Raw genomic sequence first — 22060 nt, forward strand, 5'->3', positions numbered from 1 at the left:
TGATAATCTCTTGATCCCTCATCTGACAGTGCTGCACATATCTCACCAGCTGTGCCCACCAGCTTAGTCTGAACTAGCATTACCCACAAGTTCACTGTACACGTCATCTGCCTAGCCATTTTTTCAAATTAAATAAAAAAGATGTTGACATTTTTCTCACCGAAATATGGCAAGTTACTAACCTAGTTGTATTCATCCCTACGTTCTCCCTTCACTTCCATCCTGTTAATTTAACTTTCTTGTCTAATTCCCAACTTCTGAATTTCAAATCCCCTCTCTCTTTCTTTTTCCTCTCTTTCACTTTCGTCTCTCTCTCTGTTTCCGTCCCTTTATTTATCTTCTAACTCCAGTTGCCACATTTGCAATTTAAGTTTTTATAACTCTACTGCAGTTGCCTGTTTCTCTGATACATCAAAGTGCTTGACCAACTCCATTACAATTTCAACTTCTCTTTTATCCCTGGTTAAACACAATTCCAACCTATTTGCTAATTCTAAAAAATGTCCTCCTTCTGTCTTTCTAAACTTCTTGGAAAAGTTGGGAACCTCTTTAGTAATGTTTAAAGCCATTTCCCTCACTTTTCATTTAACCAACCACAAGTAACAAAATAAAACGAATTTTCCCACTGGTTTTATTTGAAGATCAAAGTCACTAATTGCAATGAGTTGGAATTTTCTGGGGCCTATTGTATCTCAAATCTGTTCACGTTGGTCCAAGTGCCAAATGGCAAGGCCCCAAACTGTTATGACATCAATGTCGAACCCCTCTGTAAATTAAAACCACACGCCTAGAAAAGCTCACTTCACATCATAATCTGTAAAAACGTGAGAGACAGAGAACTCATAAATTCCACTAGGTGACTTCATCAGTCAGAGTATCTGATGAAGCTCTGGTGGTATGTCCCGCCTCTCTATTTATAGGTCTTGGTTTCTTAAAGAGGGTGATGACATTTCCGGTTATTTTAACAAGAGAATGCAGACAGTATCTAAATTGATGCGTTTATTGATGGATTTCTGGTTAGAATACCATTCCTTTAAGAAGGTCCTTGCGTGTCTTAGTATGTGTGTGTGCTTTGTCTCAGTCAAAGTGGTGACCTTCTTTGTATTTATGGAACATAGTGATAGTGCGTCATGACTTTTGGTGGCTAGTTGGTGTTCATGTATCCTCGTAACACGACAACAGGGCAGTTTTAATGGTGGAAAAATGATTTTATATACACTGTTTAATCAATGTGTGTGTGCAGATTAGTAGCATTTTTCATATGTACACAACACATTGTCAATGAACAACAGAGACACAGTTAACGAAAAATGATGCATATGATGTATAAAATTGATAAAACATTAAAACATGATTTGATCCTCTCAACGTTCCCTCCTTTTCTGGGATTCCCAATTCTAGTCTCACATTCTTACCAGGAAGTGTGCTCCAAAATCTTGATTCTGGTGTCCCAAATCATTTTAGTTAATCCCCTTTCTTCCGGGTTTTCAATATGTTGGCCTGCTGTGTTCTTTCCAAAGCATATTGGAAAGAACAAGTCTGTCATATTATTGGAGATAAATATTCTGGCATCAGACTCAGCATTTGAACATATTACTCTGTTGTGCATGCACTGTACAAAGGACCACAGCACACAGGCATTGCCAAAACATTGAGGGATGTTCATCTACTTCTTTCGATAATGTCGTTTTCTCATTTTCCACATCTCCATATCGATATCCTCTTTCTCATTGTCCCTTTGTATCTAGTTAAGAAATCCACGAATTATTCTTCGTGTCCCATCTCCCAAAACTCCTTCTTTCAGTTTATATCTAATGCTCTCTTCAAGATGTAATGTGGTTATAATTAAGCAATGTAACTACAAGGACATGCGGGTGGAGCTGGCCAGAGTTAATTGGAAGGGGAGCTGAGCAGGTAAGACCATGGAGCAGCAATGAGAGGAGGTTCGGGGGATAATTCGGAAGATAATACCAGAAATGCAACCCCAAGAAATTGAAACATACTCATGGGAGAACAAGGCAGCCATGAGTGATAAGGCATCAAACCAAAACAGATAATTTACAATGTGGTGAAGATGATTGGGAATCCAGAGAATTTATTGGCTCTGAAACTACATAATGCTGGCATCACTGACACTACAAAGCTCTTAATCATGGTCAGGGAAAGAAACAAAGGAAACACATTGACTTTAAACACAGAAGATGGTATTTCTCAAGGAAAAAGATTCAGGTGAATTAAACATTTGTATTAAGATCAGTTAAATGCTTTTGCGGATTGTGTCAGTTTGGAAGCATGTCCCGGGGAGACAGACCCTCGGCAGAATGAGAGTATGAAAATGGAAGTATTTCCACATCAGAAACCAGGTTAGGTCACTGAGTTCAGGGCTGATGGGTGAATGGGTGTCAGTGAGAATTGGGGAACAGACAACAGAATTGCGTTGCAGGTATTGCAGCTCGAAACTGCGTATTCATGTAATGCTGTAGACCACAGCAGCAGGAGAGGCAGACCTGCATTCAACCACAATCTGTAACTTTTTGCCCAGGATAACACCTCAGTCTGTCATTACCATCAACACCATCTCTGGCTCAGTGACGAGTGTGGGTGAACATGTCAGAGTCAGAACCACATGAACCTTAATCTGATGCTAACTCAAAGTTTGGGTGAAGATTTGTACAAAATCCCATGCAAGGACTACACAAAACACTACACAGGGCAAACAGGAAGACAGCTAACGATCCGCATCCATGAACACCAACTAGCCACGAAACGACACGACCAGCTATCCTTAGTAGCCACACACGAAGACGACAAGCAACATGAATTCGACTGGGACAACACTACCATTATAAGGCAAGCCAAACAAAGAACAGCCAGGGAATTCCTAGAAGCATGGCACTCATCCACAAACTCCATCAACAAACACATCGACCTGGACCCAATATACCGGCCACTACAGCGGACAGCTGAAACTGACAACCAGAAGCGGCAGGGACAGGCCACTATAAATACCGGAGGAAACACCACAGAACCGCTTCACAGGAGGCTCCCAAGCACTGAGGATGTCACCTAAACAGGGGATAAAACGTTTGCAACAAAAATTTCGAGCTCGGCGAACAGAACCACAACAACTGATGCTAACTCATTAAAGCTACCAGACATGACCAACAAATCTGAACGAAGTCTTGCAGTCCTGTCACATTCAGTCATAAATGGTGATGGATGATTAAACAAATGACTGGAGGAGAGGGCTCCACAAACATTCCCCATCCTAAATAATGGAACAGACCTGCACATCAGTGTAAAAGAGAAGGATATTTTATCTGCACCATCTTCTGCCAGAAGTGTTGAGTCGATGATACACCTCACCCTCATTATGATGCCCACAAAATCACAGATGGCAGTCTTCAACCAATTTGATTCGCTGCCCGTGACATGAAGAAACTGGTGAACACAGTAGATACGACACATGCAATAGGTCCTGACTCCATTCCTGCAATAGGACTGCAGACTTGTGCTGCACAACAAGCCGTGTCCCTAGGGAAGCTTTTCCATTCCAGCTCCAACTCTGACATCTCCCTGGCAATGTGGAAAATTACTCAGCTATGTCCCGTTCCTTAAGACGGGAATAATTACAATCTGACTAATTACCACCTCCTCAGTCCCATCATGACAGTCAAATAGGTGGGAGTTCTTTTTGACAGAGCTGTCAAGCAGCACAGAAATAACCTGCTCAGTGTGGTTTTTGACAGACCAGGCTAATGCTCTGGCAGCGGATGGAAGTTAAAGACAATTAATAAAATATCGAGATCTAAAATCTGGGGTCGGTAACAGTGATCTTGAAGCCAATATGGATTATAAACAGAATTTCCTTCTCCAATGTACTTTTAGAAAGTGAATCTCCCGTGATTTCCTGGGCTGACCTAAAAGTGACTCCAAAGACCCTGACATGTTGTAAACATTTCAATGGTCTCTGAAATTGCCAAGCAAGGGCACTCATTTGTATCAAACTACTCCGAGGTCTGAAAGGATGAAACTGGACAGAACACCCGGACTCAGCATCAATGTCGGAAAAGGGAATGGGAACATAGTCATGTCGACCCTGCAGAAACCTCCTTCCTAACATCTGAGAGCTTGTGACAGCATTTACAGAGCTTTCCCATAGACTGCACAGAAACATCTGGAATGGAAAACACATTTAGCCTCCCCCATTCTAGTTCATGGAAAAAATCTCCTCAATGCACTTGCTCCACACGATATACATATCCGTTAATGTGAGTAACTTTGGGAAGTTCTTAAATAGGCGGTGCAGTCGTACGTTTGGTCCATCGAGTTTGCTAACCAATCCAATATAATGATGGTTGGCTCTTCATTTCCATACCGTACCCCTGCTCTCCCACCATTCCTTTACTGTTTCTAAATCCTTATTTATAATCAGTGTCTCGGTTTCCAGGTGCGAGTGAATTCCCCAGGTTCCCCAGTCAGTGAGTGCAGACATTTATTCTCATCTCAATGCAGAGTGACTGCCTGTACCTAATACTGTGGCCCCTTTCTTTAGAAGTCCCAGCCAAGGGAATTATCGACCCTGCTTCCAATCTGTCTCACCCTGTCAGAGTTTTGTATATTTCACTGAGATCTCCACTCATCTTCCTAAACCCCATGGAACACTGGCCCACTTACCCCAAACTCTGCTCCCACAACAAGCCCGTCATCCCAGAGATCAGTCTGCTCATCCTTCACTGCTCTCCATCAATGTCAGGTTTGTCCTTTATTAGGTAAGGAGACCAAAACTGCACACAATACTGCACAATGTTCAAGATGATATCTCACCAAGGCCCTGTACAGCTGCAGTAAGACACCTTTCCTCCTGGGCTCACATCCCCAAGAAATGAATGTCAACACACCATTTACCTTCCTCACTACTTTCTGTTTCTGCAATATTACTTTCAGCGACTGGTGTACAAGGAAATGGAGATCTTTTTCTGTGTTGCAGCTCCCCACTTGGTGGATCTGAGTACACTGGACAGCGTGCCAATGCCATGCCCAGTATTGACTTCTGGTTGCAGAACCCACTGCGGTGCATGGGCCTCAGATATTTATGCAGAAGGAAACAACAAGAAGGAACATACGTCCCTTTGTGGATCAACATGTTTCAACCCATCCTTTTCAAATGGTAGGCTGCCAATTTATCATTTCCATCAAAGGGCACACTGTCACCTCTATCCACATTGTTCTCCATCTGTCACGTATTGACCTATTCACTGCACTTGTCTTAGTCTTCTCGGTGCTTTTTTACATCCTCCTCACCCACTCATAATCCCACATCCGTTCGTGCTGTCAGCAGGCTGGGATATATTGTATCTGATTCCAGCAGCCAAATGTTTAAAGGGCATTGTGAACAGCTGGGCCCCAAGCACCGATCCCTGCGACACCTCAGCAACCGTCCTCTGTTAATTTCTATTTATTTATTTCGTGAATCTGGGTGCCACTGGCTGGGCCAGCATTTATTGCCTGTCCCTAGTTGCCCTTGAGAAGGTGGTGGTGAGCTGCTTTGTTCAACGCTGCAGTCCACCTGCTGTGGTTGACCTCCAATGCCATTAGGAAGGGAATCCCAGGATTCTGACCCAGTGACTGTGAAGGAGCGGTGATATATTTCCAAGTCAGGATGGTGACTGGCTTGGAGGGAACCTGAAGATGATGGTATTCCCATACATCTGTAGCCCTTCTCCTTCTAGATAGACATAGTCGTGAGTTGGGAAGATACTATCTGAGGATCTTTGGTGAATCATTTCATTGCAGCATGTAGATAGTAACACACTGCTGCTGCTGCTGCTGAGCGTTGATGGTGGAGCATTGTGGATGAAGGGACAGTCAAACTGGCTGCTTTGTCCTAGATGGTATAAAGCTTCTTGAGTGTTGTTGGGGCTGCACTCATCCAGGTAATTTGGGAGTCTCCTATCACACTTCTGACTTATGCATTGTCGACGATGGACAGACTTTTGGAAGTCAGGATGTGAGTTACTCGCCGCAGTATTCCTAGCTTCGGACCTGCTCTTATAGTTACTGTGTTCATGTGGCGAGACCAGTGAGTTTATGAGCAATGATTACCCACCAGGAATCTGATACTGGGGGGTTTCAGTGATAGTAACACCATTGAATGCCAAGGGGCAGGTTAGATTGTATTTTATTGGTGATGGTCATGGTCTGGCATTCCTGTGGGCTGAATATTACTTGCCACTTGTCAGCCTGGATACTCTTCAGATCTTGTCACGTTTGAACATGGATTGCTTCAGTATCTGAGGAGCCACAAATGTTGCAGAACATTGTACAATCATTGGCGAACATCCCCACTTCTGACCTTAAAATGGAGGGAAGGTCATTGATGAAGCAGCCCTGAAGAAGTTTTCGGTCACTGCTCGAGGGACTCCTACAGATTTGGAGCTGAGTTGACTGACCTTCATCAACCATGGCCACTTTCCTACGTGTCAGGTATGAATCTCACCAGAAGGGATTTTGCCTCTGATACCCATTGATTCCAGTGTTGCTAAGGCCCCTTGATACCACACAGGGTCGAATGCAGCCTTGACTTAAAGGGCTGTCACTCTCATCCTACCTCTGGAATTCAGCTCTTTTGTCCATGTTTGAACCACGGTAATGAAGTCAGGAGCTGAGTGGCCCTGGTGGAGCCCAAACTGGGCGTCATTGACCTGGGTATTGCTGAGCAGGTTGCTGCTTAAAAGCACTGAGACCTTCCACCACTTTACTGATGATCGAGAGTAGACTGATGAAGTTGTATTTGGCCGGATTGGATTTGTTCTGCTTTTTATATACAGGAGATACTTGGGGTAATTTTCCACATAATCGGGGAAAGCCATTGTTGTAACTGTATTGAATCAGTTTGGCTCGGGGAGTGGCAAGTTATGGAGTACAAATTTTCAGTACTATTGCCAGAATGTTGCCAGATTATGGACCCTATGGAGTATCCAGTATCTCCAAACGTTTCTGGATATCGCGTGAACTGAATCAAATTGGTTGATGACTGGTAACTGAATTGCTGAGAATCACTGGAGGAGGCTGAAATGGATCATCCACACAGCACTTCTGACTGAAGATTGTTGCGAATGCATCAGCCTTATCTTATAGACTGAAGTGCTGGGCCCTTCCATCATGGAGGAAGGGGTTATTTGTGGAATCTCTTCCTCCAGTGAGTTGTTTAATTGTCCTCAACTTTTCGCGACTAGATGTGGAAGGACGGCAGAGCTTATATCTGAACTGACAGATCACTTAGCTCTGTCTATCACTTACTGCTTATGCTGTTTGGCGCACAAGTAGTCCTTTTTGGTGGCTTCACCAGGCTGACACCTCATTGTCAGGTAAGCCTGGTGCTACTCCTGCCCTCCTGCAAACTCCATTGAACCAATGTTCATCCTCTGGATTGATGGTAATTGTTGCCAGGGGGATATGCCAGGCCATGACGTTATGCGGGAGTACAATTCCACTGCTATTGATGACCCACAACACCTTATGGACATCCAGATTTGAGCTGCTAGATCTGTTCGAAGTCTGCCCTATTAAGCACCGTGATAGTACCTCCCATAATGGTCGAGGTTATTCTCAATGTGCAGGTGTGACCTTGTCTCCACAATGACTATGCGTGGTCACACTTACCGATACTGTCATGGACAGATACTTCTGCAACTGGCAGATTAGTAAGGCTGTGGTCAAGTATGTATTTTCCTCTTGTTGGTTTCTTCACCACCTGCCGCCAGTTATATCCTTTAGGACCCGGCCAGCTTGATCATTAATGCTGTAGCTGAGATACTGTTGGTGGTGAACATTGAAATCCCCCACCCAGAGTGCATCTTGCGTCCGTGCTCCCTTCAGTGCTTCCTCCAAGTGTTGGTCTGCATGGAGGAGTACTGATTTTTCAGTTAAGAGAGCCTGGTACATGGTAATCAGCAGGAGGTTTCCTTTCCCATGTGCAAACTAATGCTATGAGACTTAATGGGATACGGAGTCACTGTTGAGGACTCCAAGAGCAATGTCCTTCCAACTGTATCCCACTGTACCGCCTCTTCTGCTGTGTCCGTCCTGCTGATAAGACAGGAGATATCTGGGGAAGGTAATGGGGAGTCTGGGACATAGTCATACTCACAGAATCATACCTTTCAGAAAATGTCAGACTGTTGGTTGACGAGTCTGTTTATTTCTATTCACTGTTTCCTGCCAGCTGTCCATTCTAGAAACATATTCATATATTAGCCCCACTCAGATTTGATTTTGCAAATTGGGCTTGGAGCTTTACCAACATTTTCTAAAAATCAAAACGTTTTACATCCATTGCTTCTCTTTCATTTGTCTTCCAGTCTTTTTTCAAACATAATTCCCATTTCATAAATCTATCTTAGTGTTGTCTATGACCATTACTTTCAGCAACAATAATGTCTGCTAAACAATTTACTTACTAAGTTTATTGTCCCATGTATTCTATCATTTTCCCACTCCAGACTCGGTTTTCCTTGTATTGTTAGAAAGTTTTGTGAAGACAGAATTGAAGTAGTGGCTTCATAGTTCTGCCATTTCCTTGTTCCCCATTCTCCATTATCTTGTTTCAACCTGCAAGGAAACTGCACTTGTTTTCTCATATTTCTCACATTGACATAATTTAACAAGCTAATACAGTTCACTCTTATAACCCTTATGAATATAACTCTTCAGAAATCCATCAATTCCTGCCTTAAACTGCTCAATAATTGACCTTCCACACCATACACTCACAGGAACATAGACTCTGTTCCAACAGAAATACAGCACGATCTATACTAGTTCCACTTTCCTACACCAGGCCCATAGCCTGGAATGTTATGACACTTCCAATTGCTCGTCCAAGTACTTTTTAATGATCGTGAGGTGATCATTCCCCTCTCAGGAAGTAATCCCAGAATCCCACACGTCGAGGTGAATAAATGTTTAAATCCTCTCTGAACCCAAAACCCTTCACTTTAAAAGTGTGCTCCTTTGTTCTTGACCCTCTGACTAAAAGGAACAGCTGCTGTCTATCCACCCTGTCCGTGTCGCTTATCATCGTATCCTTCTGATCACTGACCCCTCAGTTTCTCTGCTCCAAAGTAAACAACCCGACCTTATCCAGCCTCTCTCCATAGCTGATATGCTCCATCCCAGGGAACATCCTGGTGAATCACCTCTGCACCCTCTCCAGTACAATCACATCCTTCCTGGAATGTGGCTCCCGGTACAACACAAAGTATTCCATTTTGGCCGAACCAAGGCCCTGTATTGCTCTTATAATCTACACCCTGATTAGGAAACGCTACACCTCAGGTCCAATTCTTAACTAGTCCATTAACCTGTCCAGGAGAAAGTGAGGAATGCAGATGCTGGAGATCAGAGCTTAAAAAATGTGTTGCTTGAAAAGCGCAGCAGGTCAGGCAGCATCAAAGGAGCAGCAGAATCAATGTTTCGGGAATAAGCCTTCTTCAGGAATCTGCCAGAAACATCGATTCTCCTGCTCCTTTGATGCTACCTGACCAGCTGCGCTTTTCCAGCAACGCATTTTTAAACATTAACCTGTCCAGTCACATTCAGGGAGGTGTGGAGAAGCACAATCTGAGCTTCCTAGTGTGCTGCCATTCATTGAGTCCTCCACTGCCTGGTTCCATTTCCCAAAGTGCATCACCTCATATTTATCAGGGTTACATGCCATTGATGTGCCCATCTGACCATTCCATCTGCATCTTCCTGTAACTTAAGGCGTTCCCTCCTCACTGCGAACCACCCAGACAATCTTTATGTCAAACATACACTTACTTATCACACCTTCCCCACTCTCCACTTAGCCCCCGCCACATTCAGATCTATATTTTGTTATGAATAACACAAACAATAAGGGACACAACACTGATTCCCTGTGGTAAACCAGGGGACACTGGTCTCCAGTCACACAAACAGCCTTCTTCCACCACCCTCTGTTTCCTGCTACTAAGACAATTTTCGTTGTAACTTGTCAAGTTATCCTTCATATTGCGAGATTTTACTTTATTTTCCAGTTTCCAGGTGGAAATTTGTCAAAGGCCTTCCTCCATAACTAAACAATCAACCTCCTCAAACTAATTCAATCAAATCCATTGGATGTGACTTCCTCCTGATAAAGTTATGTTGATTATCCCTGATCAAACCTTGCGACTCTGATTGGAGTTCGATTTTCTCCTTCCCTGTTTTCTCCAGTAGTTTCCTTAACAGTGATCTAATACTCACTCGTCTATAGTTCCCTGGTCTATCTCTCCCACCCTTACTGTGAAGTGTAATCGTATTAGCAGTTCTCCAGTTCTCTGACACCTCCTCTATGGTCAGATTCTAATTAAAATATTCAGTCAGGGTCTTTCCTCCCTCGACCCCAACAGCCGCCTGTGATACAACTCATTCAGACATGGAGATTGGTCCAAATTTGTACAGAACAAAACCTCAAATCCCTACTCGCATTTTACATCATACTGTTCAAGAGCTTCCCAGTCCATCTTCTTGAATTCTGTACCTGCCTCCTCCTTCTCCCAAGTAAAATAGATGCGAAGGTCTCATGTAACAATCCATCAATGTACTCCAGCTTGACACACGTATTGCCCCTTTGCTTTCTAATGGACACTGACTGTTTGTTGATTATTCTGTTCTACTTGTCCGTGTAGAATATCGTGGGATTTTCCCTTATCTCGCCTAGTGTACTTGACCCTCTGTTATTCAATCCCCGTTATGTTTCTAGGTTTCACTGCAATCACCTCTCATGTTTTGACACTCGAGATCACAGGCTGAGTTTCCCTGTCAGACAATCTTGCCATTTTAGGATAATACCTTTTGCAGTTCCTCTGTAGTCAATATGTTCTTTCTTAGATTGGGACTCCGAACGGTACACAATACTCTAAGTATAGTCTCATGAACACTCGATACAACTGGTGCACGGCATCCTCAATCTTCCAGTTACATTCACATGAATGTAAACTTAGTTTTTACTTTCCTATTTGCATATGTTCTTCCTAATACCTCTCGCTTTCACTTTTTTTATGAGCTTACTGTGTGAGTTCTTTAAAAAAGCTCATGAATCTCCAACTATACGTTATACATTGTTTCATCATTGCCTTTGTTCACAAGAATCATCTTCAAACCATTCCAAAAATATGTTTGCCACTTCCAGTTTTCCTTTCATCGGTACATTCTCACACTCCCCAGTTATGTTATTATCTTCTATATATCTAGTAGCATGTTCTTTGTAATCGAGTCCAACAGACACCCGACTGCGGGTGAAAAGTTAGTTGATCTGTAGTTCACCACTCTCCATCTTCATCTCTTCTTAAACTGTTGGATAATATTTATAACCTTTGCCTTATCCAGATTGGCTAAATGCCTTTCGGGAATGTGTTGGAAAATAAAATGACAATCCGCGTTCAGTCAGCATGTCTATTGCTGCTTCCTCTGAAATTCTTGTATGAAGTGCATCCAGTCTGTCAGATTAATAAATACTTAATCCAGCTTTCTTTTCAAAGATGACCCCAACACTGATAAGAATGATCTTAGACTTTAATTAAACAAGTCCCAGGGTCACTTGGTATTTCTGGAAGAATTTCTGGACATTCTTCCATGAAGATAGACACAAAGAAACTGTTTCTTTGCCCTGCAATTTCTCTGTTCTCTGCAATAAATTATCCTGAACGCACACCAACTGTTCCACATTTGGCCTTGTTTTTAGTTTTGTTTCATACATTGATAGACGCTTTTTAGCAGTCTGCATGTTTGTCTTTCGTTTGCACGCTTTTTCTCTTTCTGATTTTCTTCTCAGTTACTTGGTCATCATTTGCTGGGTCCTACATTTCTCTGAATCCACTGGCTTACTGCAACAGTTGGCATTTTTCTAAGCTGTCTCCTTTCATCTAATAGGTAGATGAAGGTGGGGTTGAAAGTGATAGTCGGCGAGAAGGGTGGGCCAGATTGATAGGAAGGAAGGTGGACACATAGGAACATTCAAAAGGGCAGTACTGACTTGGAAGGTTGGAGTGGGATAAGGTGGGAGTAGGAGAAATGGGGAAACGGGGAAATCCACTATGATCCCCTGTGGTTGGAGGGTCCCAAGGCAGATGAGGAGGCTTTCTTCCTCCAGTCTTCTGGTGGCTCGGGTTTGGCGATGGAGCAGGTCCAGGACCCTCATGTCCTTGGCAGAGTGGGAAGGCGAGATAAAGTGCTCAGCCACAATGCGATGGAGTTGTTCAATGTATGCTGTCCCAGAGATGTTCTCTGAAATGATCCACAAGTTGACCTCCTGCCTCGCCAATGTAAAGAAGACTACATTGGGTTTAATGGATGCAGTAGATGAGGCGTTCTGTCTCCCTTCATCACGTAACTCTTTCAACCCCACCTTCATCTACCTACGGCAATCCCAGCTACCTCCCCCCTGCCGCACCCCCTTATCATTTATCTCTCAGCCCCCTTGGCCCATAAGCATCATTCCTGATGAAGGGCTTATGCCCGAAACATCGATGTATCTACTCTTAGTATGCTGCCTGACTGTGCTTTTCCAGCACCACACTCTTCGACTATGATCTCCAGCATCTGTAGTCCCCATTTTCTCCTCACACCTTGATGACTTGCCTGACTCAGTCTTATAACGGTTACTTCAAATACAACAAAAACTATCGTGTACTTAAACAGCATTAAAAAACAATTCATTGTGTTCACTGTTCCCAAAATGTCCTTGACAGCAAAATTTTCAATGTGCTCTTCTGATCATTCAACACCAATTCCGAAATAACCTGATCTCGAGCTCAGTGCTCAACATCATGTTCATGTGAACCATCTCACACGTGGTCATGAAATCCATTTTTCTCATCATTAGCATTCAACTGGGTTAACAGTTTAGATATAACATAAACAGTACATTATTACTGCAGTACCCACAAATGTGTATAGCTCATTTCCTGTTTTATAACATCTCCAGCATTTGTATTGCAGCTTTCACTTTGATATATAACTCCCATCAACGTTTGCTCCTCCGTGCTGTTTTTGCGCTTCACTTTACTAGATTCTGTAGAATCTGATCGACGTGGGCTCTGGGGAGGTTAATGACAAAGATCATCTCGCCACATCATTTATGATCTTCTCAAACGTTAATTTCTCCAGATCTCCCGTTATGCTGATGGAGTAGAGAAGGACAATGATCTTCTAACAATGCTCTGTATTCGCCCAGAGAGCTGAGACAGCTCTAACCTGGGTGGGAACCTAACAACAGGCTGGTAATGTGTCGCTGCTGCTGTACAGGGTCTTAGTGAGATCACATCTGGAGTAGTGTGTACAGATTTAATCTCTTCAATGAAGAAAATGTTTTGTTATTTTGGAAGCAGCTCAGAGATGGTTCCCTCAACTGATTCCTGCAATGAAGGTGCTAGCTTATAACGAAAGGATGATCAGGTTGACCCAGTAGCCATTGGAGTTTACAAAAGTTAAAGATGATCTTACTTGGACATAGATGACAGGAGGAGTCAACATGTGATGTGAATTACACAGATAGTGGAGGAACCATTCCGTTCTCCATCCTGTTACACAGGAACAACAGGAGGATATTCAGGACTTAGACCCTGTTACACCAAAACAGGATGAGGCTATTCAGCCCCTGGAGCCTGATATACATTTACAGAAGGAGGCCAATCAGCCACTCAAGTCTATAACAGTAGACCATACTGCATCAGTATCCTGTTAAACAGCAACAGGATCAGTCCATTCAGCCTCCTCAAGTCTGTAACATAGGAACTGGAAGAGGTCACACAGTGACTGGAGACTTGTTATGCTGGGATAACAGGAGGCCATTCAGACCCACCGAGCCTATGGCAAGGGAATTGGATAAGAATAAAAACTATCTGAGATTCCTTTCATGAGAAAGGAAAAGATAATTTCGACACATGTCTGTTGTATGTGAACAAGAGAAGACCAATCATTCCCTCGGTCCCATCTCCGGAATACATGGGGAGACCGTTCAGTGTTTCCATCTGTTATGGAGAAGTATGAGAAGCCCCATCAGCTCCTCAAAATGTTACACAGCAACAGGAAGATTCCATAATCTCCAAATCCTCTGAAGCATCAACAGGAGCAGGTCATTCTGGCCTTGGAGATGACAACATGGGAGCACCAGAAAGTCGCCAGCCCATCCAATTTGTACACCAGCAGGATGATGAATCCATTCAGTCACACATGGCTCTTACACAGCAATTGATCTCTTAAATTCTTGTGCCCATTAAACAGGAATTCAAAGAAAATGTAAAGGCTTTCGAAAGGGAAGAACTTATAATAATGATATACATTAGGTACTAAAGTGTAACAATAAACTATTGTAATTTAAGGCTAATTGTTAGTCCATTGCTCAGGACATTTGCAAAGTTAAACCACAATCCATCAGAGTCAACATGGTTTTACGAAGGCTAAATCGTGTTTGAATTGTTTGCTTGAGTTATTTGAAGATGTCATAAACAAAGTGGAGCGTGTGAATCCTGGAGATAGAACATATCTGGTCTTCCTGAAGGCATCGGATATGTCGCTTCTCCAAAGAGTAAGTGGTAAGATCAGACAACATGGGTTTAGGAGTAATTTATTAGCTTGGATGGAGGATTGGTTAACCAACAAAATGGAGTCAGATGGAATAAGTGTGTCATTTTCTTTTAGCAAATGCAATTTGTGGGGTGCCATTGATTTCAGTTCTCATGCCTCAACCATTTGCGATCGATGGTATTACTGTACTCGGTTAATGGGATAGAAAATACGATGCCACATTTTCAGATGACACTAACATTGGTAGGAAATTACTTCGGAATGATGATGCAAGAGATTTTAAAACTATATGGATAGGTTGGGTGAACGGGCCAACATTTGGCAAGGAATATTAAAGTGAATAAATATGAGGCTATTCAAGTTGGCCAGTGTGATAGAAAGACAAATTATTATCTAATCGGAGATAAACTTCAAAGTGTTTAGGTGCAGAGGGATCTGGGTGTCTGCTTGCATATCACAGAGAACCTGCCTGCGGATACTGCAAATAATGAGAAATGCAAGCATAATTTCAGTGTTTATTTATAAAAGGATAGAGTAGGAAGGTAGGGGGTGTTGGTGCAGCTATGCAAGGCATTAGTGAGGCTGCAACTTGAGTACAGTTTGGGTGTCCTGCAGAATGAGGTATTTCCGTTGGAGGCAATTCAGAAGAACTTCATTAGATTGATTCCATATTTGAAGTGTTTGTATTATGAAGAGAAATTGAGCAGTTTAGGCTATACTCTCCAGTTTATAAGAATGAAAGGAGATCTCATTGAGGCCTGTAAAATGCTAAAATTCATTGAATGTGTAGATATGGAGTGGATTTTTTTTTCATGTGGCGCAATCTACAACGAGAGACTAGAGTTTTAGGATGGAGAGATAGCAGGAAAGTGGAACAGAGGCCGTGTTGACATCAGCCTCATCAAGGGGTTGGATTCCTCACAGATGCTCCTTGTTCTTTTTCAATCCTTCCACAGTGTTGCATAGGAATGGGAAGGAGAGTGTATCATACAGGAGCAGGCACTCAGGATAAATCAGTCTCAATCAGTTAGACAGAACATAACCAGTGAGGTCACAGAGTGACCAGTACTTGGTTCTCAACTATTTACAATCTATATTAATGATCAGGAGGATGGAACAGACATACAGATGCTGCGTTTGGTGATATTGCTGTGGTAAGCAAGAGATTAAATTATCAAGAGAGGGTGGAGAATCTGCAAATAGATTCAGAGAGGTAAAAGCAATAGATAATAGTTTGGCAGGTGGAATTTAACATGATATAATCTATCATTTCATTTACAGGAATAATGGAAAGCAGTATGTTACTGTAATGGAGAGGGAATTTAGGACTTATTGATACTGTGTACTAAGGGGTTCACTCAAACCCGTTCAGACATGGCAGGTTTTGCACCATCCCTGATCCTCTGCTCCCAGACACTCGAAGTGACCCTATTTTTCTCCGCACACATGGAATACTTTAATGTGGTTGATTGGTGGTGGGGATGGTGTTTTGAAATGTGCTTCAAGGGGACGGCCTTTATCCAAGATATATTCATTTCTTTCTACGTGGAGACCCGATGACGATGGGAATGGCTGACTGCTTCTGAATGAAGAGGCCGTGACTGCTGCCAGGACAGGGGTATTCACCAACATGATGTACTGTGCATGGACACACTGTAACATTAATAGAGAGAGAGAGAGAGAGCTCCTTCAGTTCCTCTACCTCTCCCCATTGACATGGGTATTCTGCAGATGCCATGCACACCATCGGGAATACCACTATACTGGTTACACCCGTCAGCTCCCTGCTCTGGGAGAAACAATCTATTTACCTCATCCACCAAATATATCCTCCATCACCGAATGGTGACATTGATGTTGAGATACTAGGAAATGATGGATATGTCACCTAGTCCTGCCTGGAAAGTTATGGATCATGGAAGCTGAATGAACCAGTGACCCTCACAGCCACTGGCAGCACCATCCTCCCCCTGGTGTGAAGCTGCAGGTCGTGTTGAAGGAGGTGACACCACTCTGTGACCAGCTCCTTTTTCAGTCAGGGTCCCTCACTCTCTGCTCCTGGGTTACGTGTAGCTTGGGAAGCTATTCCTGGAATACTTGGGGTGGATACAGCAGATCCTTTCCCCACACACACTCACTCCGTGATTTCAGAGTTTGCCTTCTCTGCAGCCTCTGCTTCATTTATTGTTCATGTTGCAGGCTCAGATGCTGTAACTACAGTCCCCAGGCTCCATCCAGAGTTGGGTCACCAAATCCTCAGGTCTCCCTGAATGTCTGAGGCAGCTGACAGCACAACCTCCAGCAAACCATCCCCAGCCCCTGCACTAAATTTTCAATAACAGGAATCAGTCAGAAATCCCTCTGTGCAAGTGTTGTGGACCAGACCAGATCCCCGCAAAATATTTTAAGAAGGCCGCTTAGACCCAAACCTCCTTATTTAAAACATAGATGTGAAGTGTGCGTTCCAGATATGTTGTGACTGGTCAAACCACTCGACATTAAGCAAAATATAATCTATTCAAATGCTTTAGTTAAAATACAATCAAAGAAAAGAACATTTTGGGATAGCTTATATGTTGGAACACTTACACAAACAATAGATACCGTACCCGCTTGGTACAAAGATATACTCAAACACAGATCCTTACATTGCAGTATTCTGATCCAGGGGGAAACAACATCAACAGAGATCCCAGAGAGAAAAGCAGCTGGGGATCATGTATTGATACGTCCAACCGTTCGAGGATCTCCAACAGCTTCTGAATGCTGCACATAAAAAGAAAACGAAAAAATCTGGACTGGGAGAGCTGGCCACTGCCCTCCGATTGTTACCACCATTTAATGAAACCTAAAGGCCTCCTCAGTTATTTACTTAAACTGTGTGCAGACTGCAGTTCTGCATCTCTGCCTTAATAACATCCCTTCAAAAACAACCTAAGAGAACATAACCTCTTTACAGTGATAGTAAACTCACAACTCAGCTTTAATAAAATGATCCATCAAGATACAAAAATGGATTAATTTTAAACCTGCTAACCTTCCTCTATTAGTAGACTGCAATGCATATATATTTCATTGACTCTGAGCATACAAATGTTCACAACTAGATTCAATTTCAGTCATTTTACTCCTGCCACAGAATGCCTTTGTCTTTCTTCATCCAAGTCTCCACAACATGTCAAAACTTAGGTTTTCTCGCCCTGTCAACTATAAAATTTCAAATTGAATGGCAGATTTGATTCTCTCCCTAAACTTCTCCAAAAAACTTTAAGGGGTCACGATCAGTGATAAAGATTTGTCTCAGGTATGTTATTGGCAATTGAAATGCTGAAGTGTTGTAACGCCAACACCAAGCTCAAGGCCTCCTTCCCCATTGTGGAATAAATCTGTTGATGTTTCCACTGGACGCTCCAACCACACAAGACGTAATGGAGCACTTCTCATCTCTCTAACAGTCCTTCTTTGCCTCTTAATGCTGTAACCCCTTGACCTGCTACTCCTGGCCTATGCCAATAAACTTAACTCTCGTAGGGATATGTTTTAAGAAGATCTCGCACATTCTTCTCCATCTCTCACAGAAACCAGCCTTTGATTTCGGAACTCAATCATCAGCAGCAGCCATTTCAGCTTCTAATCTTGCCATTGTAACTCTCTGCCCGTCCACACGAGTTCTCACGACTGCAGGAAGTGAATTGTCGAACTTCTCCAAAATAAGAATCTCTCTAACAGTGTCATAGGTTTGCTCTGTTTTTAATACCCTTCCCCACCTTTCAAAATTACTTTGTTTGATTCTTTGAAACTCAATGTGCATTTAATCACGGACGCTATTTTAGAATCCTGAAACACTGTCTGTCGGCTTCTGGCACAAGCTCATATCCACTTCAGAAGGCATTCTTCACCTCCTCCTCCTCAGACACCGCCTCCGATAGGAATGCAAATACCTATCAGCTTTGTTTGGATCAACTAAATCCACATGTTCACTGGGCACTGCATTTGTTTAGCCACTTTCTCAAATGAAATTAAAAAGGCTCCCCCATTCTTCTCAACAAATTTAGATAATGCCTGACTGTATTTAAACAGATCCTCATCAGGCTTTTGGCTACTATAGGGTTGCTCATCCTCACTATCCTCCTTATCCAGTCTACCGTCTACCTTCATCTCGACCCTATATGTCAACTTTCCTCTCTAATCACTAACTTTTGAAGTTGAATCTCTCTGCTTTTCTTCTCTTTTCTTTCTTTCTTCTTCATTTCCTTTTCTTTTATTTCTACTTTTCATCATAATTCAAACTGTTTCAATTCCTTCTCATGTTCAAGGCGCCTCATTTGAAATTGAATTCTAGCCATTTCCAAAGACTCTGATGGCGCTTCCACCAAACGTAATTGCTGAGCTTTAGCTGTAATTATCTCTCATTTTCTCACAGACAAACGCATCCCCAACTCCAGCTCATCTGCCAATTCCTACAGCTTTGTCTTCATTACCTTTTGTAAAACCCCCAACTTCACTTCTTCCACACCCAGAGAACTCTCAGTGACTGAAAGAATCTTTATACACAAAACAGTGTTTAAACCAACAGGATTCAACATCCGAAACCAAAGACACTAACAACTACCATACGTGACCTTTGAAGCCAATAGTCTCTTGGTGCATACTTTCCAGTGTCTGCATGAGCTTATTCTGGATGCTCTGGTTTTCTCCCACAATCCAAAGATGTGCAAGTCAGATAAATTGGTCATTGTTATTTGTTCAAAGTTTTCAGGGTTGTGTGGGTTAGGTGCCTTAGTTGGGGTAAATGTGTAATAATACGGTAATGGAATGGGTCTGGGTAGGTTACTTCTCGGAGGGTTGGTGTGGACTTGTTGGGTCGCATGGCTTGTTTGCTGACTGTAGGGATTGTAATTCTAAACCAGTTTGGTAATATTGATTTAGAACCAGACAAGAGACCCCAGTTTGCAATAGATCAACCAGACTGCCTCAAACTATTTTAAGAAGGTGGCTTGGATGCCAACCTTTCCTTATTTTAAAGGTAGATGTGAAGTGGGAGTTCCAGATGTGATGCTACTAGTCAAACCACTCACCATTAAGCAAAACACAACATACTTAAAGGATTTAATGAAATTCCATACAAAATGAAGAGGAATTTAGAATAATTTAACCATTGGAAACCATAACCGAATAATGGATACAGTACTTTCTACAAATGAACTCTTCCAATATACCAACATCCCATCAACACATCTCTTGGAAAAATAGAACATTCAGGAGGAAACAGCATCAAGTCAGGTTTCAGAGAGAGTCGGAGCTGGGGATAAGTTACTCGGCCGTTGTTACTGCTATTTATTATAAACTCTAAAAGTGTCGTAAGTCATTTACTTGAGCCGTTTTCAGTAGGCATTTTGGCCTTTAAGATCTCTTATTTCAAGAAAGGAGAAAATAATGTTTTTTTTTAAAGTGACAGCGTTGTCACACACTTTAGATCCCTGGCTCTTTACTTGAGGGGCTTCCTCGATCGGAAGATCACCTGAGAGGGACAAATACAGTTACAAGGATGTGTCTCATAACTTCTGAAACACCCCTGTCCATGGACCATCACATGGAACATACCGGGAAGTGAACAACAGCCTGACACACCCCATTTCACTGTTTCAGAGCTTCACAATGCCAGCACTCGATACACTAGAGAGCCATAAACAAAGGCCAGGGAAAGAAACAGAGGGACAGAAAGATTCACATTAAAGACAGAAAGAGACAGTTAATTAACTGAAAAGATGTTGTGGAAATATGGCGAAAAAGACAGGGCAGTGGGACTAACTGGAGAAGTGAGATCTTCGAGAGTAAAATGACAAGAATGAGAACATTGAATAAAGGCATTGTCAGATCAGCTGGAATGGTTTCTTACATCAACTTCTGAATCTGCTTGACAGAACACCACAAACAACATAAACTGGGACAAGATGACAGCCCAGCATGGAGAGCTGTGCAGACCATGCTAGTGTGTTGCTCAGTAAACTGCACTATCTGCACAGTATGAGAGTATTGCAAACTTTACTATCATATGCTAACTATACTCGCATCAAATTGCTACAATGTCGACAATGAGAAGGTTTGCTGTGTGTGTGTTCATCAGAGACTGAGAGAGAGTGTGTGTGCAGGATAGGCGTGGTTGAATGCGAAACTCATTGTTTGAGAAGGAACGCACAGGGAGGAAACTATTTTAAATAAGAACAACTGGCAGGCTTTTTGTTAATCAACAGAGAGAGAACGAGCGAAGTTTCATGGACAGATACGGTAAAGTTTGAGAATGTCAAAATAAAGGTATTGCCAGAAAAAAAAAACAGCAATAAAAATTGGCGTGCACATGAAGGACAGATGGATGGGAGTTTGGTGTGAGGTCGAATCAGATTGGCTTCGGCAGGTTTGAAGCCGGAGCGTCAGCAGCAGATCATTGGCTTCATTCAGACTGCACTTCATAGCTCAAGGTTCAAACAGCATATGGAATAAACCAGTGAGATATATTCTGGGGTGGTGAGCATTTCAAGTTAGAAATGGTCAGGGTATGGTGTCAGGAATCAGCTCATGGTCAAAGGGATCACCCACAGTTGTGACCTGTCTGCTTCAGTCGCAGATATTGGCCAGGGATGAGATGGAAACAGTGGAAGGAAGTGGAGTTTGTAACCAGAACAGTACAGAGTTCTTAATATTAAAATAACAAAGGCAATGATACAGTAAATTGTAGTTCTCCGCTGGAACTGAGTAGGTCAACATAGAGAGTAACAATGCCAGCTCAGAGAGGGAGACAGTCATTGAACACATGCATTGATGTAGTTAGTAGTGGTCTGTAGAGTGAATATCTGGAATGAGAGTTTCAACAGGAAGATAATAGTGACAAGAAGTGTAGACTATATGAAAGAACAGTAATACAGTCACAACCTGTTTTTAGAACAAAAAAATCTGGACGTTGACACTTACCAGGAACACCAACGATAGCCAGAAAAGGATAATAAAAGTTTTGAATAATGAGAAGAGCGTAATAGATCCGACTAGATAATGACAACCAATAATATGCAGAAAGACGCCAAACATAAATGTATAAACTCCTGTCTATTGTTGGAACTTGCCAGCCTAATGTTCCCATATTCTGATCCATTTTTGGAACATTCCAGTCTAATGTTCTCAGATACTGATCTCTCCTCCCCCTCTCTCTGGGTCTGTTGTTCCCTGTCAGTGCTGTCGGTGATGTTCCCGCTCATGTTATGGGATAATACATTGAACGGCGCCCATTTATCATTAAAGATGGAAACACTCCACTGGGATAATTATAATCCATGGAGATTGGCATTAATCGCAGTCACTGAACAAACACTGGGAAACCGAGCAAAGGCTACGACAACGGATGAATGGGCACCGCACAACAATCAACAGACAGGAGGGTTCCCTCCCAGTTGGGGAACACTTCAGTGGTCCA

The sequence above is a fragment of the Chiloscyllium plagiosum genome, unplaced genomic scaffold (assembly GCF_037043375.1).
Source record: "Chiloscyllium plagiosum isolate Xiang-an unplaced genomic scaffold, Cpla_swu_hap1 HiC_scaffold_14, whole genome shotgun sequence".
NCBI classification, from domain to species: domain Eukaryota; kingdom Metazoa; phylum Chordata; class Chondrichthyes; order Orectolobiformes; family Hemiscylliidae; genus Chiloscyllium; species Chiloscyllium plagiosum.